The 19,038-nt window shown below is 37.4% G+C and overlaps 1 protein-coding gene and 1 long non-coding RNA gene across 4 annotated transcripts in view; one reads left to right on the plus strand and one right to left on the minus strand.

The window, feature by feature from the left end:
- The window catches only part of LOC308194508, a 112,160-nt gene that overhangs the window by 89,677 nt on the left and 3,445 nt on the right, over positions 1-19,038 (minus strand). The gene's annotated exons all lie outside the window — the stretch shown is intronic.
- Positions 1-19,038, plus strand: part of LOC308194506 (uncharacterized protein) — a 75,974-nt gene that overhangs the window by 21,919 nt on the left and 35,017 nt on the right. Inside the window, exons 4-5 of the mRNA XM_080590533.1 lie at positions 13,980-14,064; positions 18,115-18,149. The gene's annotated coding sequence lies outside the window, so the exon portion shown is untranslated. The remainder of the gene's footprint in view (positions 1-13,979; positions 14,065-18,114; positions 18,150-19,038) is intronic.

Raw genomic sequence — 19,038 nt, forward strand, 5'->3', positions numbered from 1 at the left:
GTCATTTAATGTCTATCCCTCTATCCCTTTCTTGACCTGTGGAAATGCTTCCCAGGTCTCTGAAGGTAAAGAATCTGTTTAGGCTCTTGTACACAAGCTAGTGTGCCTTGAGAGTTCATCTCTTCTGAAATGGGTAACCTGGACAATGCATAAAGCTCAACGTACAGGGTCAGGATCAGGTGTTCTGCTAGTCTCTTTTTCTTACTCTCTTGTTACATTATGATGATCATGCTGCTTTGAAACCTCATTTTTAAAAAGTAGCCAGCATAACTTCATGATCTGTTTTCTGAGTTACTGTGTCCATACAATTAGAGCTACTGGGGAGTGTGGGGGAGAGGTAGTATATGCATTTTTACATCAATTACGATGATGATAAAAACTTTTTGCATGCTCTAACAGCGAATATTGTATGCAATTTTATTATCCAGCTACTTAAAATCACAAGTCTCTTCTACAGCTCACTTCTGTATTGATCGTCTTGAGTAATATTCTGTTACGAACAAACTTTCTTACCATTATTAACGGACTTTTTTGATAATGACTATGTTGATAATGACTATGACTATTGGACTCAAAAGAGATCTTTGTGGGATTTGTGGCAGAAAAAATGTTTTATCTGTTGTGCTAACTGAACATTTATTTGCTTCCTGTCTTTAAACAGTGATTAATTCACAAGCAGATGCTTTCTTTTTTCCTTTCACATCAAGCAACATGAATGTTGGAGCTTATCTATGGGGTTTTGAACATTACTTTTTTTTTTTTTTAATTCCATTCTTTACTAAATCCTACATCAATTCCTAGGGAACCTGAAGGTTTTCTACACCATATTTTTCCCTATCTTGGAAGGATAAAGTTACCAAGTTGCTAATAGTTTTCCCTTGTGATTAAAAGTGTCACAACTAGCCTACATCAAAATATCTCCTATGAGCATGTCCCAAATGCTTCAAATATTTAAGTCTGGCTTTTCTCAACCTTTTGCCTTGATTATGCGTTCAAGTGCAGAGACATTATTCCAGGCACAGCAGAGTTAGTAGGCTCAAAAGTCTTAGAACAAACACATTGTTCCAAAGTAAGTTTGTTATGAAATCACACTGTCTTCAGTGCTGACAGAGGCTATTTCGTTTTTGCTGAATACTGTACAAAGTAATGAATCCAGCTATGGAGTGGCAAAGTTACATTATACAGTCACCCAAGGGGGTTCTCCTTGTCCTTTTTGTGTGTACAGAAATGTGCAGTCTAGCAAGTAACTTGTATGTGGTTGCATATTTTATTTTCCCTCTAAACACTGTGCTGTCAAAATATATCTGTCCTGTCACATGGAGGAACCGTGTATCGAGTTATAACTAAATCTCTTTGAATAAGAATATGGTGCCTTAAGTGCATTCTTTTTTTTTTCATTTTTTTTTTTTAATTATCTTCACTGCATTTGCTAGCATGTGATGTTTTGCTGGCTCTGCCCACAACTTTAAGTGCAGACAGGCTCATGGCTCGCTGGATGCTTTCATAATCAGCACCAGCTGTGTTCATTTGTAAGCTGACATGCCTGCATATCTGGGCCTGATAGCTGGTGACTTTCAAGAGAAATCTAGTTGTTTCTGTAAACCGCAGATTTCTGCAGTGTTGTCAATAAGTTATGGTAAGTTTTTCCTTGTCAATAATCACAATAGATCTGTACCTTCTTCTTTTGTCTGTATTCTCCATCTAGTGTAATTTAAAAAAAAATCTAGTTTTTTAATTATGATTTCCCTTTGGAATGGCTTCTTGACTGATGCATTACTGAAGTTGCATTTTTTACTGTATGAGCATCTTTGTCCTGATGATCCCCCTAACAGTGATAACACAGAGACTGAGGAAACAAGCTGTCAACAGATCTGAAATCTTTGCCATCTGAGTGGGTTCAGCTCCCTTGCTCTATTTCTGTGATTGTAAGGAGTGAGATGCAATGAAATTACTACCATGAAATATATACAGATAAAAAAGATAGGTAAGAAGGAAATACACATTTGTCCTTGCTTCTTGTTTGAACCGAAATTCTGGAGGCAGTTAGCTCTAGCTCCTCAGTTTTACCCTTCTGATACCCTACCAGCTGTATTTTCTCAAACAAATGAATAGTGTTTCCACCCCTCTTAAATTTTAGAAAAATTCGGAGTAATTGGAGACATTGTTTCAGAGGATTAGGCAGCCAAACTGTTTTGATTTTCAATAAGATAGAAATCCTTAGGGATACAGGGTCACCACAGTATTTGCAGACTCCTCTTTTTAGTCTTGCTTTCCCCATTCCCACTCATATATTGAGGTATATGTCAGCAACAGATAATAATGTTATCATGTCTGAGTGGCTTCCTTTGATTCTGCTCCCATTTGTGCTTTCTCAGTCTGTCCTACTGAGGCATATTAAAATAGCAAGTATTAATAATCCTCCAGTTGCTTCCTACAAATCCTCCCTTCCCTGCCATGTCCCCAGAAGGAACAGCTTGGGGGCTAACGAGAGAGCAGCTGAGCTATACAACATGCAGGAGATGGCTTCAGAAATTTAGTGACATCCCCTCAGGAGCGCAACACCAGAACACAGAAGCACGAGGATGGCTTTAGAAAGTGACTGTGAACATCTGCTGCTAAGCTAACCCAGATGCTTGGGCCCCAGTGTCAATTATCCAAGTTTATGCTATAGTCCAGGCATGTCACAGATCCCTTTTGAAAGTGGATCTTCAGTTCCTCAGTGATGTCAGAGTTTCAGTAACTTTATGATCTCAGCCTACTTGCTTTTGCCCAAATCTGGAAGAATCATTGTAGATGGATGAACGATGAAAAGCACGATTTCGGCAGAGAAAGCTCCAAAATCATCGTATTGCTTCTGCTATATAAGCTCTATTTTAAAGTTGTTTTAAATCAGGGAAGTCAGGAACACTGATTTCTTATGTAATGTCTTATAGATTTCCCAGTTCTGAAAGTTTGCATAGAATATAGAGCAACTTGCAGATGTATCCAATTAGAAAGTTTACCTGTAAATTATGTGCAGTTTTATAAATATTTGGTTGTTGCACCCCTCAGAATTAGGGTGGTTAATAGAATTTTTGCTTCTTATTTATGAGTCTTCCTGTGAGCACTCAAATAGGAGAGATCCCTTCTAATAATGTGTTCTGAGGAAAAGAATACCAGAAAAGCCTAACTAAAAAATAAAATAATATTTCCTCTCCCCAAAAGTCCTACCACCAGGAGCAAAAAACAGAGAAAGCAGGGCAGAATGAAAAAGATGTGAAACATGAGGGTCTTTCAGAAGGCACTCTCCAGAAATGAAAGAACACACATTTTCTTTGGCGATTGGGGACCATGTTATAAAAAGCATAAAATTAAGCAATTCCCTACAGACATTCTGTATGATAGCACTGCTTTAATAATTAAAACAGAAGTCTTTTTTAAAAAAGAATTGGTTGTACAACTCCCTCCTTCCTTTTGAATGCATTACCCTGACAGACTGGGAGAGCTTTACACAAAGCAGTTCCATGGTATAGCAGTGACAGTTTTTTTTTTTTTTAAATTTTGTAACTTCAGTTTGCTTCTTTTCCTGTTTCTCTTATAACCATCGATTTCACAAGATGATCCAACTTGATGGCCTTTGAAAGTCACAGTCTGAATAGCATGGTGTTTTCCAGAAGTACGCAGCCAGGGAAAGGGAAGCCAGGTGAAAGATTCCAGGGTTTCTTTACTCAACTTCTCTTTTTATAGTTATATTGGACCACTGGGCACCTTAAATGTACATTTTCTGCATGTGAGACTTTGTGCACTCAGATCCCATTCCAAACGATAGGAACAGTGCATGTAGCTCTAATATCCAATTTATAAATGTATGCATGGACTGCAGTTGAAAGGTTGGCATGGCAAGTTTCTCTGCTACAAATGGATATGCTGGTCTGGAACAGCCTGGACTTCCTAAAATGCCTGTTGTCATATGGGTGGTTATGAAGCTTTTCTACAAAAGCTTTTCCACAAGATGCCCCAAGCCCACTTGTGAAGAGATCCCACCCTGATTACCTGATGGAGAGGCTCCCACTGCCAGGTGCACCTGAGTGTACCAGGAAAGGGGAAAATCTACCAGAACTGCATCACTGAAAGCAGAAAGAGGATCTAGCATTTGTAATAACTGTGATTTTTGATAATAGTTTGGAGCCTCTGGTAAATGCAAAGACTGAGAAAGACCACAGGAAAAATTGTAGCTCCAAGGGTCAGAGAGGGATTGGTTAAGGGCGGGGATTTTGGTTTTATTTTTTAACCAAGTGAGCACCAAGTGAAAAATATCGCAGTGAAAATATTTTCTGAGGTTGCTTGTAAGTCTTCTTGGGTGACTTTTTGTTTGCTAGTGACACGAACAGAAGAGTTATCCAGTTAAATCTTCAGGAAGCACAGGTGGGTAGGAATACACAAAGAATATTAGTGAACCATGTCTAATTAAGTAATCGTGACTTCACCAGAAAACAATACTTATAGGAATGTGGCAAATGTTATAATACATACAAAGGAACTAATTTTCTTAGTGTAAACAAACAAATCTTGTTAAGAATATAAACATATTTTGGTCTTTGAACTCCTACATCAGGAATGTTATTTTTCAGATGATATTTTAACACTGTGGCTTTGTTGTAGAGCAGAACAGTAATTTTGGGATAGATACTTGTTTTTGTTATTATGTGGGTGGGAAAAAAAACTTCCTTAATTTGAGGAGGTGAAGGAGTCACCTCCACAGCTCATTTACTTTCTTAAGAGGTTATCTCTGACTAACTGGGAAGGTACCAAGTATCTTCATATGTTTTCTGTTAGGAAAAAGAAGGAGCTTTGGGAGATGATGTGGAATGCAAAATGCAGAAAATCATGCGGCTCCCCCAGTGCACTTCTTTATTTAAAGTAAAAGCCGTGATCACTGGTTAAATAGATGGCCACTTGATTGGCCCTCAGTCCCAAATGGCAAGCTGGCTATGCTGAACAAATGAGGAATCATATCTCCTTTTAAGAGGCTGTCCAGTAAAAGGTGTTACCTGTTTTTCCTTTTCTTTCTTTGTACTTCTTCAATTTTCTGTCTAAAGAATACAACAATGCACCTGAATTCCTTGTACTGCCTGGCTACAGTTCTTAGGATTTTTCATGTATTGGAAAAACCATAACTGGCCATAGGTTTCCAAAATCGTTTTCTGTCTTCCCACCAAGTTGTTATTGTTTTAAATTGTTATTACTACCCCCAGTCTATCAGAGAAGTCACAATAATGAATATACAGTTTAGCAGGGATTTTTCTGAAGAGTTTTTCGTATGTGACCTTTCCTTAAACTCAACCTCTCCTCTTTTCATCCTTTCCAAAAATGAAACATGATGCAGTGAGAAAGAATCCAGCATAAAGCAGTTTGATAACATTTCCATCCAGTGTACTAGCTATTTTTAAGACTTATTATTTCATATTTCACTGCATCAATTACTTTGGTCTGCCTTGAGCACCACAACTTGGTCCTGGTTATGCCTGAAAATCACACATTGGAAATATGATCTATTCAGTAAATGGACAAACAAGGGAAGGGGAAGCCACAGGAAAATCCTCAGAACAAATCCACTTTGCTGGGTTTTCTATTAAGTCTTTTCTTGGCTCACGTAGAAAATTAGACACCTAGATTTGTATTACGGAGTAATGGAATTTGAATACAAGTCAGCGGTGTCCTTGTACGTTTACTTGTATGTTTACCCCCTGTTGTCTGAAGAAAATAAGATGCGTCATAGTACGGTTGGCCCAGCCTTGCCATGTGGTCACTACAACTGTCCAAGAAGGCTGGCAAGACCTAGAGTGCCCTTCTCATTGCCTCCCTTTTTAAATAATGCCAATGCTATTCAGAAAAGCTTCTCTTGCACAGGGATTTTATAAAAAAGAAATAAACTGCTGGAGACTGTGTTTTCTACAGAATGCTGATATTTTTGAATTTAGGAGGGTTGCTGTTAATATCAAATAAAATAGCATATTTCCCTTTGCTCATATGGTGTTAGGGGGTGATTTTGTATTTCAATAGCCTTTTATTGAGAATCGGTGATTTTCAATACTTATATTTATCAAGAAGCTCTTTCTAAAGGAGTCAGAACATGCAAGATGTGCTACATGGAACTCACAATGTAAGTTACATTCTAAGTCGTACAGTAGTTTTTCATTTTATTTTCTTTTTCCACACAAAATGGTCTCTTACAAATTTAGGGGTAGTAAGGGAAGTAGTAAGAGGGAATTAGGGAAGACAGTAACGTCAAGTTCTTGTCTCTTGCTGGAAAATGTCTTAAGAGGCAAGCCAGTTGTTACGCAGGTTTGGCATATTGAAGGTTTATATTGTTACACAACAGCTTTCCTTTATAAATCATTGTGATGACTAAAAAAACCCACGTATCATGTTCCTGAATCCAAGGAGTAAAAGTCTACATTTGTTTTTCTTCTCTAAGCATCTTCCCAGATATGTATTCTCCAGCTGCATCATAACTTAAAATGGACCTCAGCTAATCTCTATTTTCAAACATTTAAAACTCTTGGAATTTTAATTTAGAAAACAGTAGTTAAAACATCAATAATTTTTAGATAGAAGTTGAAAAGGGATGAAAAGCAGAGGATTGAAAACAATTATGTTCAAAATCCTCTATGAGGAAGCCAGAATGGTCATAGTCTACCATTGGTAAGATGGATGGCACTTTCAGTACCACACTCGTTTAGGTCAACCTTTACAGAGAAATTAAAATGAAGGAGAAAATCATAGAATCATAAAGGTTGGGAAAGACCTCCAAGACCATCTGGTCCAGAAGGCTGATTGTCACAAAACAAGGTCAAATAGGGTGCTACTTTATTTTATTTCAGCCATCCTGCTCCCATTAAGACCATATCTTTTAATTTTAAGGAGAATTAAAATTGTCAATTCACATAGCCAGAACATCAGAAAGACCCTGAAAACAAAGAAAAATCAGAATCAAATACTTGGCACTTTTTGAGGTCCCTTCTACTCCCCTTCTCTAAAATGCATTTTTTTTTTTTTCCTTCTTCTTCTCTTGGGTATGACTTTTTCAGTCATCTAACTAGTCCTTTATGTCTCTGGTACAAAGGAATCCCACAGGATCAGATGCAGCACTTTTAAATCGCAGACAAGTTAATTCAGCATGCAAGAATCCAGCACAGCTCTAAGGAGCTGATATGATACTGTCCTGCCAGGCTACACCACTGAGTTGCTTCTTCAGCTTTAACTTCCCAAATCATCTTGAGTATCCTATTTAGTGATATTATAATCACTGAAGTCACAAAAGCTCGCTAAGGCCAGATCCTCCTCAGTGAGAAAAGTTCTTGAGTAATTTGACTTCTTATGCAAGTGTCACTGGGGTAAGTTGGATTGCTATTCCCTTGGTTCACAGAGGTTTCTTTCTCCCCACCCCACCCCCACCCCCCTTTTTTTTTGAGTTCAGGCATTCAGAGGTAAATGCTCTCCTTCTGGTTCTGTGAAGAGCTTTTACATTTCAGAAGTCATACCATTATAATGAGTCAAGCCAACAGACCATCTGGTCCTGTATTTGATCTCTGGTAATGGCCAGCACCAGATGCTTCAGAGGGCAGAGCAGCAGAATCCACAGTTGAATAACCAGCCAACAAGAGAAGTTTTTTCAGCTCCTGTCAGTTAGTGGTTCATTTATGCCTTATAAAGTGAGCATTTTTATTTCTCATGCTTTTTGTCATCGAATAATCTTAATCTTATTCAATGGTATTTTTTTATCAGGTAAAGGCAATTTTCAATAAAGAATAGCTATTCTAGATGCATTAGTAGTAAGACAGGTAATCCATTATTTGTTCCAGAGGCCATCCTGTTTCTCAGCTGCTACTTGCTATTTCACTGTAGCTCAGTGGGAATTTGTTTTTGTAGTGTTTGGAGTAGTAACTTGAACAAATCTTAATGAATACTGCAGCTGGATGTAGAAGGGATGCTGGTTGAGCAGACCCTGTTTAGATGCAGGGGTAGACATAAAATTGCATCTTAAATTCAGTAATTCAGGATTATTGAGTCAATTTAATATTTTGAAGCCCGAAAGCTCTGTGGATCTCATCTGTGTCTTAGTCACATGCTTCTACAGCCTTTGCAGCAATGGAGTGCTACCTTCATTAGTACCTTTTAGCTCCATTGCAGTACAAACAATATAATAATTTCTAACTTGCAGTTTTTGTAGGGTTAAGTAGCAACAAGCACAAACTGAGTTATTTCAGGCTGTTGCTTCCAGCAAATGTGTTTCAATGAACTGTACTAGTCAGGCAGTGGGATGTTATCAGTTAGTAATGGCTTGTATATTTCAACTCACTATTTTTAGTTTTTAATCATACCACTTATCCTTTCTTTTCATGAGAAAAAGGTGAACTACTGTGTCTTGTGAGATCAAATTTGATGCATTGATTTTCTCTGATCTGAAAGATCATTTCAAAACTTCATACCAGCTTCTGTATCATGCACATGCGATGGATAGGCAGAGCTGTTTGTCAGTGAGATTAAGTGATCAGGAACTGAAACAATGGCTAAAAACTCAAGTATCCTTTCTGAATAGCTATTGACCTCCTTCATTCACTTTAAAAAATGATTCGGACTCTCAGAATTTCAGTCTGCTCATTTCTCAGATGTTTTGATCTGACTTTTCCTACTTGTGCTGTGCTTTACAATTTTTCTTTCTCATTTTGCTATTCAAAATTAGTTGCAACAGTGAAAAGGACATTTTAAATTTTTTTTCCTTTTTTTTTTTTTTAAAGGAAGGTTATCCAAGTAGGAAAGGTTCACAAATTAGAGCTGCCATATAGCCAGAAGAGTACTACAAAGAATTAATATATGGAAGGAGCACGAAGTAGAACATGATTACTCTCTGAGTGCACAGAACCAGCACGTTTATGACAGAATTGCTTTGCAGCTACCTCAGGGAACACAATATAAAAAATAATCTTATGCGTGAAACTAGAAATAGTGGAAAAGACTGCATGTTATTGAAAGTTAACTGTGGAGTCCTGAAGAGTAATTTTGTCAAGTGTGTAGGAAAGCTAATGAAGTGAAATAGCTGTGAAGTCTCACTGCTGCTTCATGGCAGAGACATGATAGATTTGGCTTCATATAGAACTGCACGTGTCAATAGATCAAAAATTCATGTACACCCTAGAAAATCATCATCCATTTGGACAGGCTTAATATGCAATATGCTACATAGTATAGATGCAAATTTAGGAGGTTTGAAAGGCTTGTAACATATAAGTGTAGGTACAGATTGGTTCTTAGATAATTGAACATGCAAATGCCACCTCTCTGATAGCTGAGTTTTAAGGTGATATCAGTAAGGTAGAATCAGTTCTTTTGAACTCTGCTTGGTATGCATATTTTAGTGTCTCTGTCATCTAACAAAACTCTCCCAGATTACACAGAAATGATATTGGAATGATTTTCTTCTTTGCTGAAGAAAGTTATCTTTGTTTTCAACTCAGTTATTAAAATGTACCAGCAACTTTTACAAATCACTGCAAGTTGTGGGAGGGGGAAGAAATGAGTAAAAATCTCTTTCCAGTGCAAATATTTACTGTGGCATCAAAAGACAATTGATTCTCACTATGATTAACTGCAAGAAATCCTAACATAGCAAAAAAGCCAATGATAAATTGACACCGTGAAGGGAATTGAATGAATGAAAGGGATAGGTTTTCAGTATAAGTATAATCTAAAGCATGGCCTCGAGTGACCAGATGGCTCAAGGGATTAGCAATGCTATATAGTCTTTTCACCTTCCTCCTCTGTCCCCTCGCCTTCAAGCAACAGGTTCAAATATTTGAGTAAGTAACATAAGCATCCAGACAGACATAGCTTAAAGAGTCTTTATCTACAACAGGCAACATGGTAAAAGTTGTCACTATCTAGTAGCGGTATCTCTATGAGAAGAACTATATGTCAGAATTATGCATTCATTTGAGTTACTTTGAAAAGCTTCAGTTTATTTTCAGGCTCTTTTAAAATACATCATTATGTTTATGTTCATTTTGTAAACTTTGAAACAAAATACCATTCTGAAATGAAAGCAGTATCATTTGAAAACCGCTACAAATCTCACATTTGCTCCAATTAGGTGGAAAGAGGTAGACGTAAAATATGAATCTGTGAGCATGCATAGGGAATCTTAATTTTCAACACACGGAATGTTGTCAGAGCTGTTTTCCCGAAGATTGCTCCTGTGCATACTACTTTCTTAGGGGAACACATAGAGAAAAGTATCATCATGAGGGTTAGTAAGTGAAAACCCTTTAGGAAATCTTAGCAGACTACAAACTACTTAAGACAACTTTTTAAGTCATCACACAAGGATGTGAGCTAGAAGGTGCTGAGTTTTCTTTTCCCCTGTATTTGTAGTACTTGTTTAGTAGATAGATAGAAGACTTTAATATTCATCTTGAGGGCTATAGGCTTTCGCTCTTTACAAGAGCATGAAAAGAAATAATCAGAGCTATTCATGTTCTACATTTAAATTATTAATAAAGATTATAGTAAAAAAAAAAGAGAAAAAAGAGGGGGGAAAAAAGGTAAGGCAAAAACCCACTCAAGTCTGTGCGTAAATTTAATTCACGTTAGCGTACCATCTATTTTTGTGTGGTGCTTCTCTTGTTCTAAAAAATACATCTGCAGCTTGCATTTTCAGCACTTGAATGTTCAGGCAAACTCTTAATGTTATATCAAAGTTTCTTTTGTAAACGTTGACCTTTCAAGGCAATATACTGGCCCCAGTGAAGTCACTGTCAAAACTTCTTGGGACCTAACAGAGAGGAGGTTACCCTCAAGGGTGTTATTGTGGTAAGGCTGTACTGCTCCCAGTGAGCTCCTATATTCAGAGTGGATTCATGCTGGCTGTGATTTCACACTGTTTTTCGTCTGATCTAGTACATGCTGAACATTGTATCTCAGATAGCAGTACTTATGCACCAGTTACACAGTGATATTTGGGTACAATGGTACATGTGAAGGACAAAGTTTGGCACGTTAATCTATATTTACCATCGTAAGTCACAAACTACCCTTGTTCGGTTTACAGCTTGGTGCTATTCACCTTCCCCTTTTCTTGCCTCCAAATATTTCAGTGATGTGTTTGCAGATTCTGGAGCAAATGTTGAGTTAGAACGGGTATAGCTTGGTGAATCTGTCCAACCCTAGAGCACATGGAAATTCCCTCCTTACTTAGCCACAGCATGCATCCTGTAAAGTTAAGGAGCTTCTCTTGCACCCTATATAAACATGAAGACCAAAAAATGAGGTCTATCTGTCCTTTGTCCATTTATATTTAGGCTATACTATTTATATTAAAAAGGGAGGAAAGGGGAATGCTTGACTTGAACAACAGTCCCTGGTTCTTCCAGGACCTTTCAATAAATCCTAGCTTTGTGCATAAAGAAATCATTATATTAAATAGCTTCATGGAAGACAAGTTCAAAACAATGTGACAGCCACCGCTGAGCAAGCTCAATACTGAATAGGCAAATTTTTGCTCAGATCCTCTTACTGGCAGAGTCTTAGTATATTCATGATAACTAACGAAGGTAGAAGAATAATGTCAGAAAAACACACAACTTAGTGTTAGCTGATCTTGAATACAATTTGCCACCTGGAAGTAGGGAGTTGCAGACTGAATTGTATTGTCAACAAAGCCTGCACAGCAAGTGAGCAAGCTATACACAAGTTCACTGTAAGTCACCTGACAATAAGAGTTCATATCTGAGTAATCTATTAGAGTCTCTTTTGTCAGGCTGTTAAGATTCTCCCTCAATCTCATTTTCTCTAATTTAATACTTCAGAAGTAGTGTACTATCTTTTTTTTTTTTTCTTTATCAACTTCTTTTTGCAATCTCCCTTGGAACATGAAGGATTGTTCTGTATTATACAGAAAATATACAATATATTTTGATACCAGTATGCCTACGTGGTTTTCAGCACACTTGCAGATTTAGCAATTTTATGGTATGGTAACTGCGATGGCTTTGGCAGACGTATGACCTTGCATTTATTATTCAGATAAAATTTCTATAAGTTCATTGAATGTAGTTAATCAATAGACACAAATCATGTTGATGCTGAATTCATGAAACTTTAAGTTTATATCCTGTTCCCCCCCCCCCAAAAAAAAAAAACAACAAAAAAAAAACACAAACAACCCGTTGCACAGTGGTGCACAGAGTTTTCAGCCATAGGCTTTTAGCTTCTGGATTTCTACTTCCCCTGGTTAACATGGGCTTCCTTTGGCTTTTTGAAGGTCACTCACCATTTTCTGTTCAGTTAAAATTTTCATTTAAGTGAGGACATGGGGTTAGTCTATTGATCTCTAGCCATTTTGAAATTCCTTAAATATGTTGGTTTCTTTGAAGTATCTGCCATGCAAAGTGATGCTCAGTTTGAAAGTTGCAGAGCTGGTATCTGAATTCATTGAATTTTATTGTAGTCACTATTTCTACCTAAACCATTTTATGAAGTGCAGAACATAAAGCAATGGACTCCAAACATAGCTGTACATATGGCAAAAAAAAATTTTTGTTGATAAAAATCTATTCCTACTCTGAGTACTGTCATTGTTGTATCAAAAATATTTGAACTATAATATTATTTCTACAGAAAAAAATCTTTAAAACTAAATGTAACCAAGAGTAAGTGCAAAATTCAACCCCATGAGTTTGGTGCCAAAATCCTATGTATTAGACTTATTTTGAAACTGGGTAGTTTGGGACAATTTTACAGTTGTTCTCAGATTACAATAAAATTCAAACCAGACTATAGAAATGTGCAAATGTTATTGTTAGTCTGTCTGTCAGCTTTGGTCTCATAAAATAAATTTGAAACTGCAGATTTTCAGAAGAAAAGCATTCAGCCAGCCAGCCATTCAAGACCATGGGAGATAAAATAGAGGTGGGAGGACTAGCCTTTTTAGAGGTGGGCATAGGCCATGTAAACAGATGTGGCCGCAGTGAATGGGCAAGCCTTCAATAGTGGCATTGTTCCTCGCCTTCCCCGCGCTCTGAGCAGGGACCCTGCACAAGTCACACTTGCAGATGAGAGCTTAAAGTCTGCTAGTTAAAATTTGGAGGGAAAAAAAAAAAAGAAAAAAGCCCACCTCCACCCAATCCGACTGCATTTAAGTCTATCAAATATCATGAACATTAGCTCCCCAGAGCCATTTCAGAGGCATTCCTAAGCAGTGTTTACAATAGCTTTTTTTCAATCTGTTGCATAGTTCATTTAAAAAAGACGCCATCAAAGCCACTACAAGAGGAACTTTTAGTCTTTGTAATTAATTTTGTAGTTTATTTTTGAAACTAGCTCATTTTCCATTGTCTGTGACTCATGATGGGCCTATAAATAGTAGCTCTAATACATACACGCATACTTAATGTTGTTCAACGGCTGTACATTAAGTGCATTCCACGAAGGAAGACTGGTGAGATACTATAAACGTATTTTATATAATTACATACGCCCTGCATTCAGTAAAAGCTTCCAGGCTGATTGTAGGGAGATGATTCAACTGTGTTGATACAATTTCAGCTTGAAACTTTCATGCCACTGCTGAGTTACTATACACATGTTCATTGATTTATTTCATAGGGAACTGTTATTGTTGAGTACTTGTAAAGGTCACATATACCAGCATTTGGAAGCTTGCCCAGGTTCCTCTAAATAACCCCAGGGACACAAAGTTTTGTGATTTCTGAGGCCTTTCTGGGGAAGAGGGAGCATTAGTAATGCAGCTCTAGTTTAAAGGTTTAACCAGCATTTCAGTAACAGTTCAGTAAGAAAATTATTCATAAATACATACTGTTGCATTCTGGTGCTCAAGAGTGGCGATTTTTCCTTTCCTCTAGTAATGAAAAAAGTTTGTAAGAAACATACTTCGGTCTTTCATTTTGTTAACTTTGTGTATAAAGATTGTGACTATTTTGTAGAATTTTCTGCGGACTGAAGCTTGCCAAACAACTCCAAGACAGAAAAAGAGGAAGCAAAACATGAGGAAGAAGGAATGCATGAGTTGTAAGTGCCAGTTTCCATTTCTCTCATATTCAAAAATTAAGTGTAGTTCTGTAACAGCTAAGTGAGCACATGTGATATTAGGTCTAGCTAATTTTCCAACCTCAAAGTCCTTTGTCTGTATCAACAGCAGCTTCAGTAAGTTGAGAAAGTAAAATAAACCCAACAGTAAATAGTAGACTTTAAAATGTTTTTCAGAGTTGCCTTGAAAGTTTGCAGTTCTGCTGCAAACATGCACACAAAGGCAATGTACAGGGGTGTGCTCAATGCCCTTTATTTTTGGGATGGAGCTTATTTGTTTGCTCTACAGCACACTATTAAAGCCTGTTTCATTTTTTCTTTTAGTAGTATAATTCTATCTCAAAAAGAGTGATAGGGAGTAAATAAGGTGGCCTAATTTAATTTCTTGTTCTGCCACACACTCTGACTTTGTGTCTCATGTCATTAATGGATCTAATAGGATTTTGGCGTGAAACCAAGGAGGGGGAGGGTGGAGGGGATGAGCTGCAGAGAGAACTGCTGCCTTTCTTAACTCGAAAGCGATGTCAGGCCTATCAGCCTTCTCTTTAGTCCTCCCTGACAGAGCTGGAGGCATTTCTCTATACATGAATGTGTCTCATGCATTCATGAGGCTTTTTGACACCACAGCCTCTTTTGTTAAGAGCTAGATCACTGCTCTGCCCTTCTCCCAGCTGCCATATGGTGCTGTGGAAAGAGGCTTTCAAAGAGGGAGTGGAACTGAGGGACTGAGGCAGAGAGAAGAAAGAAATCGAACTGCGGCAGATGAAATTGATTTATTTTCATAGCAAAGGGGGCAAGTGACTGCAACTGGTGGAGAGGGGGATGTCTCTGAATATAAAACCGTCTTCAGAGCAGGCAACCGGGCTGTTCACATGACAGCCGTGCTGTGCTTCTTCTCCAGACACAGCCCTTGAAAATAAGCATATGCATTTTTGTTATCTTAGTAATGCTATCTGAGAATGACTTATAGCCCTGATGCCTCAGCACTGGACCTCAGCAACTTCATTTCGGTTTGCAATTTTAGCTTTTTTTTTTTTTGAGAACAAAATCTCTCTGCTGTACCATGTGTGCGTAACTGTCAAGCATTAGTCTGACAACATTAGAAGTTTCCAAAAAATAGCTGTGCCCAGCATGGCATTTAGAGAAGTAGTTTTTAATGGAAAGTGTCAGATGTTAAGTTCTTCTCTTTTAAATGCGGGGAAATCCACTAACATCAATTAAGTTTATTTAGATTTGCAAGGCATTACCTTGTTTTACTAAGGTAATTAAAAAAAAGAACATTAAAACCAAGTCAGATTTGCTTCTTATTTATTTATTGCTTGTACTTCATTTTGCTTCAAAAGGAAACCTGCTTGACATCTGCCTGTGGTCAGGTTTACTTCCACATTTGGTGATTTTTTATGGAGATTGTTTGAATTTTGTGGCAAATTGAACTTTAATCTTGGTGTCAATATGGATCTGCACAAATATGTATTTAACTGCGTATAGGAAAACTTCTGATAAAACAGAGCGCAATTGCAATTCTTATTCCCAGAAAAAATGTTAAATCAGTGTAACTATTTTCATACCTATAGAGGACTGAACTAAAATATGCAAAATATACAGAAAGGGGCCAACAGTATTATGTAGGTTTTTTTTGAATGTTTTGTTTTAAATTAATTTGGTGTCAGTTTTTGTCCCGTGAGCTTCTTCAAGAGACTCATGGGAATTGTAGTTCAAGAGATATGCAAAGAGGACCAGGAAGATCAAAGATATGAACCATTTCCGTAGGATGAGAGGATAAATAGAAGACACAATGAGACCATTATGAGATAAGTTCGAAAAACTGTGATCGGAATGATAGCTAGGGAAGCATTATTCACTGTTTCTCAGTGAAAGAACTGGAAGACACCCAATACCAATTTAAAATTGAAGTTTTGAAATGAATGAAGGAAAGTCCCTATTTCACACTATGCATAATTAAATTGAAACTTTTGTTGTTGCAAGGCGTTCTGAAGGCCAAAAGTATAAATTGATTTAAAAAACAGATTGAAATATTTATTTGAAGATGCATAAAGTAGATATTAGACATAGTGCTCTGGATGCAATCTCTAGATCAAGAAGTCCCAGAAATGGCACATTTTTGGAAGCTGAGACAATAAACCAGAAGAAACAATTAGCTTCTAATTTTGTTGTTTCTTTTTGCCCCTTCTGCTGACCAATGTCAAAAGCACAAATGAATTCTAAATTAACTTTTTATCTGACCAAGTATAATTATTTTTTTATTCTTATAAAATATTTATCACTTCCAGTAAGCTGGGCTCTCTTCTTACTCCATTTATCCTGTTAGACACCATTCATGTGCTTTCTTCCATAGTTCACTTTTGAGTGTTAACTAGAGGGAAGATGTTAAAGCATTTGGGAGATTTACCAGACAGGGTAGACCAGTTCAAAGGGGAAAACTCTGGTCTACACTTCCCAAGAGACGCTGTGGGAAGCTCACATGGCTACTGAAAGAGTTTGAACTGGCTCAAAACAAAATACTATTCTGAAAAATCAACTGTTTGGCTTGGGTTTGAGACAAGGTGTGTTACTATAGACAGATTAGTTTTAAATCAAAAAATTACACTCTTTGTTACAGAATAAACTATTACACAGAGATTGAATTTTCCATTTCCCAAAGCATGCTGGGCAGTTTATTGATCATTGCAAATTGCTTTCTCTAAGAACTCAAAATAGTAACCAGGGTTACTAATAATCTAAAGATGGTTTTAACCCCCACCTCCGAAACAGCATTCCATATGTTTGGTTTGTTTCAACCTGAAGGTGGATCTTCCCTGACAAGGTTTAGGACCATATGGTAGAACTGACAGATGATGAAAGCAGTCGACAGGAGAATAGGAGGCATAGCCCCTGGATAAACTAAAAGCAGCAGAGAGAATACGAGAGCAAAGCCAAATGACTATGAAGGACAAGGGCTGTCACTCCTCACTCCATAAAGAATAACCCAGAAGAGCTGCTGTCCCCACAGATGTGTTGCTGTGCTCTCATCTAATATCGGCATTCTGGGAGCTCCTGAGGCCCCCCTGTGTTTTCCATTTGTCCCTTTCACACATACGCAGCACGTGTTGTAGATGGTCTAACCGTAGTGTACTTTCTTGCGTGAGGGACTGACAAAAAAATGAGGATCGCTAAAGTTTTGGTGATTGCTGTTGGTAGGATCTTGCTGTGTTAGCAGCGTCTAGTAAGCTCAGTCCCAGCTGTCTGTCCTCTCATCTGTCCCTCTGTCTTTGAGTGTAGTCAGCCTGCAGCAGCACAGGAAAGGAAGGTCACTTTTAAAATGTCCCACACTGCACAGCAGACTTGTTAGGACAGACCACATAAGCCCACTGAAACTGTGCAATATTTTGTGCAGTGAAACAGGATTGTCTTTTCACCATATTCACTGATCAGAGTAGATGGAGAAAGGCCGGTCTGAATTCCTTTGGCTTAGATTCAGCAATGCCTTTGAGTAAGAGTCAGCAAAGCTTGTTTTGAGTTAATGATTGTGCTACATGCAGTCCTCATGGAGAACATGTGCAAGGGATCATGTTCCCCTTTTATGCGTATGTCAGCCCTTGAGAAAAGTAGAATGAGATGAATAAAACCACTTCATCGAGATTATTTCTGAGAATTTTCCACTGAGTCATCCAAGTTTCGTATCTTTCAGAATTTAAATGATCTATGTAGTTGTGTTTTGCCTTCTGCAAATACATACGTATGCAAATAAATGAAAGGAAAGAAAATAATATTTTTGTGAGTTGTTGGTGGTCACAAAAAAGCTATTGTGTTGCTTGTTTGTTGTTGCATTTTTTTTCTCCTTGTTTGTCCACTCTAGGAGTGATTCATATTGTCAAGTGAAAAGACACTGCAATTACTAATCCCCTTAAAAATGCTGCTGCTTTTTGCAAAGAGAAGAGCAACATCTGGGCTAAATTCTGACCTCACGTTACAAATCACTGTTAGTCGCAAACATATTTATTCAGTATTCTCCTTCACTACCTATCCTTACAGTAAGAAGAGAAAGGCAAGTTTACACAAAAGAACAAGTAAGTATTTTTTTTCTTTTCCTTTTTTTTTTCCCTTTCTTCTTATTTGTATTTTTATTATTTGATCTTAAGAAAGGAAGAAGTGCTCAACTGGGCAGACCAGTGGCCCATCTATCTCAGGACTATTTTTTCTAAGTGTCTATGCGCTTCCAGCAGTCCAGTCCCCTCATCTCCCTGACATCCAGAACTGTGGTCCTAGCTGTTTTAGGACTGGGCAGGAATACACTCCCTTTTAGTCCACTTGTTGACCTGTTGACTGTGAGTTTGTCTAACCCTTTACCTGCTGATCCCTCCAGAAGGGAAACTGAAAGAATACATTATCATCTATTTAAATCAATACCTTACAATGTAAAGGAAATTATTGAATAAAACACTTCATGTAAACAATTTAAAAATCATAGAATTTGACCAAGTAGCTCTTGATTTACACATAAGATGCAAACTGACTGTGGCATAGTTTGTGATATTCAGACTGACAGATTTAAAATGTATTTAAAATATATAAGCTATATGTATGAGTCTAATCCTCTCAAGAATGCCTGGTATGATCAAACAAACATAAAATTAAGTACTTATGAAATTAACTGAAGAGAGTCAAAGTACTTAGCACCTAGCTATATTCTAAGTTAACTGTTTATGCAGTATCATATGGCCAAAAACTGACTTACAAGTGAAGTAAAATGTTTTTAACAGGGTCAAGCAAATGATCTAATAATCTGAAAAGAGTCAGTTTCAGCATAGATCAGACGCATGAAAAAAAAGATAATTACTTTTTGACAAATTTTTTTGTTTCTGATAATTACTGTCTTGACATTGTATTTAGGCTTCCTGGTAAAATTTCCTTATTCTTAACAGCAGAGTGGGGGCTAGATATCAAGTTCTTCAAAGA

The sequence above is a fragment of the Anser brachyrhynchus genome, assembly GCF_964034855.1.
Source record: "Anser brachyrhynchus genome assembly, chromosome: 4".
In the NCBI taxonomy this organism is placed as follows: domain Eukaryota; kingdom Metazoa; phylum Chordata; class Aves; order Anseriformes; family Anatidae; genus Anser; species Anser brachyrhynchus.